This window comes from Molossus molossus, unplaced genomic scaffold, assembly GCF_014108415.1.
Source record: "Molossus molossus isolate mMolMol1 unplaced genomic scaffold, mMolMol1.p scaffold_m16_p_7, whole genome shotgun sequence".
Classification (NCBI taxonomy): domain Eukaryota; kingdom Metazoa; phylum Chordata; class Mammalia; order Chiroptera; family Molossidae; genus Molossus; species Molossus molossus.
In genome coordinates this window covers 67544662-67550661 of record NW_023425401.1, presented here as the reverse complement: position 1 = coordinate 67550661, position 6000 = coordinate 67544662, and positions in this window count along the sequence as shown.

Here is a 6000-nt window from a genome sequence, read left to right as displayed (position 1 = left end):
CAAGGACCTAGATAGTGGCTGGGTGAATTGCTTCCACTTCCAGCTTTCCTAGCAGGAAGGGTCTACTGTGCTGCAGTATCCCGCACATACAGGATCCAACTACACATATGTACACCAATTAAAAAATGTAAAAATATCACATCGTCCTCCAGTGAAATAATAAATGGTGTTAAATGAAAATTGTATCAACTGCATTGTAATTAAAGGATTGTTTTTCAACCAACAGAGAATCAAACAACAGGTCCCTTACTCTTAATAGCATAAATTGCATCTCAGATACTTTTATACTTGCTTTATTTTCCTTCTTCCTCATTCCTGGGACCTACAGTAGAAAATACAGATTGATGAAAACCAATGTTACAACTGTGAAACCCAAAGTACATAGGAGTAGAGTATTTGTTCTTTCCTATTATATCCACAGTGCCCAAAGCAATGCCTCAGGAAGTGCATGCTGGATGAACTTCTTGGCATGGGTAAAACACTGGTGATCTCTTTGAATATAGATTGGAGAGTGGTGCCGTATAATTTAATAAATTCTTTCTATTAACTAATTCTATATCAACAGATTATAACTTTAGTCAGTGCATCTATTCTACAAGTATACTAGTTTAGTTGCTACTATGTGAAGGGTATGCCAGTGGCCACAGTAGCCAATTTCTGCCCTGTGTCCCCATCAATCCATTGTCCTGGGTTACGCCTCTGGGGAGGTATACTTCCTCATTAGCATATGAAATGAACCAATCTTTCATTTCTTTTCTCTTTTTTTTTTTGTACATTCCCCTAGCAGGAAGCGAGCCCAGGACTCTCTGGTCCCTAGGCCGACACTCCAACCACGGAGTCAAACTGGCCAGGGCTCATTTCTTATCTAATCTTATTTTGGAACATCCTTATTAGTTAATACAAATGGAGAATAAGAGAGTCTACTATTCATTATGGAACCAGAGACCGAAAATAAGAAGACAAAGAGAGAAAACTGGCTGCGGAGTGAATGGAAGCTACACAGATCATCTACTAGGACCAAACTGGAACTACAACTAAAATACAAACAAATCATTGGGAAAAAGAAACAGAAAAGCAGCTTGTGGGGACCAAGGACACTGGATCGATCCTGGGAGGATTGTGGAGGTTCAAGAGGGGGGCAGGGAGCCCACGAACAGCAGCGGTCTTAGCTGTGAGCAGTGCCCTCAGGGTTAAACCACCAAGCGGCTCCACAGTGCAGAGAGCCAGGACAGAGAACTAAAATAGCCACAGCCACTCACCTTGAGCTCCAGCAAAAAGAGGGAAGACTGTAATGGAATGTATGGGGACACTGGGGATTTGGAGGGCACTCAGAGCTTTTGCTGAGTTGTGGCCATGCAGGATGGTGGCCATCTTACTCATTCCCGGGCTCTGGGGAGAGGCACCTCACTCAGAGATTCAACCCTACCCGGTGGGCCAGTGAAATCTAAATTGATTCTCCTTAACAACCAACATCTGCCGCACCCTCGGGAAATACACTTACACTGAACACCTGAGGGAGTTTTTCATTCATCTGAGAACCCAAGGCTCTTCAAGTAACCGGGACTAATAGCCTCCAGGCAAAAAGCTAGAGGATAACTGAACCATTCCTGAGTTTGCAGCTCTACCCAAGAAAGTACGACTTGACAGTGGTGTTTAACATGGGTCCTTCCATGCTCATCCAAACCCAGCAGAGGGAGCCACAAACAGCAGAACACCAACACCCACAGGGAAAATTTAGCAAAGCCCACTGACATAGCCAAAATGGTGAAACAAAGAAACAAATGCCAAATGAAAGAACAAGAGACCTGTACCGAAGATGAGATAAATGAGGTGCAGTTAAGCAAGTTAGCAGAGCTAGAATTCAGAGCCATGAGCTTAACGAAGCCCAACAGCATGAGTATGGATATCAACACTATGAGTAAAGACATAGAAACCTTGAAAATCAACAAATTGGAAATTAAAAACTACCAAGAAGAAATGAAGAATGGCATAGCAGAAATAAAGAACACATAGGAAGATCTAAACAGCACAGTAGAGGAAACTGAGGACTGGATCAGCGAATTAGAAGACAGGAGAGGGAAAAAATCAACCAATCAGAAAACCAAAAGGAAAAAACAATCTAAAAAATAGGAAGATAGCTTAAGAGAACTGTGGGACAACTAGAAACGTAATAATATTCGCATTATAGGGGTCCCCGAAGAAGAAGAAAATGGGCAAGGGTTAGAGAATATATTAGAAGAAATAGTGACAGAAAACTCGCCTAATTTGGTAAAGGAAAAAGGCGTTCAAGTTCAAGAAACACAGAGAGCCCCAACTAAGAAGAACTCAAACAGGCCCACATCAAGACACATAGTAACTAAAATGCCAAAAATTAAAAACCAGAATCCTAAAAGCAGCAAGAGAAAAGCAACAGGTTACCTACAAAGGAAACCCCATAAGGCTCTCAGCTGACATCTTAACAGAAACACTACTGGCCAGAAAAGAATGGCATGAAGTAATCAAGGTCATAAAACACAAGGATCTGAATCCAAAACTACTCTACCCAGGAAGCCTATCATTCAAAATAGAACGTCAAATAAAGAGCTTCCCAGACAAAAAAAAAAAAAAAAAGGCTAAGGGGATACATTAGCACCAAACCAGCAGTGCAAGATATGCTAAAAGGACTACTGTAATTAGTAAAGAAATAGAGTGTAAAATAGAACCACACTAAACAACAATGGCAATAAATAAGTTCATGTCAATAATCACCTTGAATGTAAAAGGATTGTATGCCCCTATAAAAAGACACAGAGTAGTTGACTGGATAAGAAAGCAGGACTCATATATATGTTGTTTACAAGAGACCCACCTCACAACAAAAGACTCACATAGGTTGAAAGTGAAGGGATAAAAAAAAAAAATCTTCCAACAAACAGAAAGGAAAAGAAAGTTGGGGTAGCAATAGTTATATCTGATAAATTAGATTTCAAAATTAAGGCCATAACTAGAGACAAAGAAAGCCACTACATAATATTGAAAGGATCTATACAACAGGATGATATATCCTTCATAAACACATATGCACTCAATATAGGAGCACCAAAATATATTAAAAGTCTTCTGGAGGACTCCAAAGGAGAAATCAACAGCAATAGAATCATAGCAGGGGACTTCAACACCCCGCTCACATCACTGGATAGATCCTCTAGACAAAAAAATTGGCATGGAAACAGAGACTTTAAATGAAGTGCTAGCCCAAATGGATTTAATAAATATCTACAGAAAATTACACCCCAAAACTACAGAATGCACATTCTTCTCAAGCGCACATTGAACTTTCTCAAAGTTAGACCACATGTTCGGACAAAAACTAAATCACTACAAGTTCAAATACATTGAAATCATATCAAGCATCTTCTCAGATCACAATGGCATGAAACTAGAAATCAATTGCAACAAGAACATGGAAAAACATTTGAAAACATGGAGGCTAAATAGCATATTATTAAACAGTGAATGGTTACTGAGCAGATCAAGGAGAAATTAAAAAACTTCTTGGAAACCAATGAAAATGAACACACAACAACACAAAATCTTTGGGATGCAGTGAAAGCAGTTCTGAGAGGGAAGTTCATAGCACTACAGGCCTATCGCAGGAAACAAGAAAAATTTCTAATAGACTACCTAACCTCAGAACTTAAAGAACTAGAAAGTAAACAAAAGAAAACCCCAGAGCAAGTAGAAGGAAGGAAATAGTAAGGATCTGAGCAGAAATAAATGACACGGAGACCCAAAAAACAATTCAACGGATCAAGGAAACAAAGAGCTGGTTCTTTGAAAAGATGAACAAGATTGATGGACTCTCAGCTAGACCCAGCAAAAAACCAAGAGAGAGAACCCAAAAACACAAAATCAGAAATGAAAGAGGAGAAATAATAACTGACACCACAAAAATTCTAAGGATTGTTAACAAATATTATGAACTGTTATATAGCAACTAATTGGACAATCTAAGCAAAATGGACAAATTTCTAGAAACACATAATGTCCCAAAACTGAACTGGGAGGAGATAGGAAACTTGAACAGACCAATAACAACAAAAGAAATGGATGATGTAATCAAGTGTGTTCCAGCAAACAAAAGCCCAGGTCTGCAGGGCTTCATGGGGGAATTTTACCGAACATTCAATGAACTAATACTAATTCTCCTAAAAGTATTTCAAAAAATTCGGTAAGAAGTAGACTTCAAATACATTTTATGAGGCCAACATAATTCTAATTCCCAAACCAGAAAAAGACACTACAAAGAAAGAAGACTACAGGCCAATATTCCTGATGAACATAGATGCCAAAATCTTGAACATAATACTAGCAAATCGAATACAGCAATACATCAAAATAATTATTCACCATGGCCAAGCAGGATCCATCCCAGAGATGCAAGGCTGGTACAATATTCACAAATCACTAAATGTGATACACCACTTAAACAAAATCAAAGATAAAAATCATATGATCATATCAATAGATATTGATAAAGCATTCTTCAAAACCCAGCACCCATTTCTGATTAAAACACTGAGCAATCTGGGAATAGAGGGATCATATCTTGACATAATAAAGTCCATGTATGAAAGACCTACTGCCAACATCATACTCAATGGACAAAAACTAAAAGCATTTTTCTTAAGAATAGGAATAAGACAAAGATGCCCACTTTCACCACTCTTATTTAACATAGTACTGGAAGTCTTAGCCACAGCAATCAGAAATGAAGAGAAAATGAAAGCAATTCAAATTGGAAAGGAGGAAGTGAAACTGTCATTATTCACAGATGGACATGGTACAATAGGTAGTAAACCCCAAAGATTCTATCAAAAATTTACTAGACTTAATAAATGAATTTGGCAAAGTAGCAGGATACAAAATTAACGTAGAGAAATCGATCGCATTTTTATACAACAATGATGAACTCACAGAAAGAGAATCTAAAAAAACAATCCCATTTAACATCGCGGCAAAAAAATTAAGATACCTAGGAATAAACTTAACCAAGGAAATAAAGGACCTACTCACAGAAAACTACAGGTCATTGAAAAAAAAAAAAAAAAGAGGAAGATATAAAAAAGTGGAGGCACATACTTTGTTCATGGATTGGAGGAATTAACATAATTAAAATGTTCTTAGTACCCAAAGTAACCCATAGATTCAATGCAATCCCCATCAAAATACCCACAACATATTTCACAGAACTGGAACAAATACTTCAAAAGTTCATATGGAACCAAGAAAGACCCCCAATAGCCACAACAATCTTGAAAAAGAAGAACAAAGTTGGATGGATCACATTACTAGATTTCAGGTTATACCACAAAGCCTCTGTAGTCAAAACAGCCTGGTACTGGCACAAGAACAGGCATATAGACCAGTGGAACAGAACAGGGAACCCAAAAATAGACCTAAGGCAATATGCTCAATAAATATTTGACAAAGCTGGCAAGAGCATACAGTGGAGTAAAGACAGCCTCTTTAATAAATGGTGTTGGGTTCTGGTCAGTTTGGCTCAGCAGTTGGAGCATCGGCCTGCAGTCATCAAAATGGAAACTCAACCCACTGTATGGGAGAGCATAACTGCCAATGTATACATCAGATAAGGTGTTAATTTGCAATATATAGAGAGTGCTCATACAACTCAACAAAAGGTAGACAACAAATCCAATTACAAAATGGGCAGAGGCCCTGGCCGTTTTGGTTCAGCGGTTAGAGCATAAACCTGCGGTCCAGAGAGACCTGGGTTTGGTTCCTGCTAAGGGCATGTGCGTCGTTTGCAGTTTGTCCCTGGCTCTGGTTGGGTCGTGCGGGTGGCAGCTACTCGATGTGTCCTTTTCATTTCGATGTTTCTCCCTCTCTCTCTTTTCCTCTCTCTCCCTCCCACTCTATCTGAACAAAAAAATGGAAAAATCTCCTTGGGTGAGGATTAAAAAAAAAAAAAAAGAAAAAATGGTCAGAGGAGTTGAATAG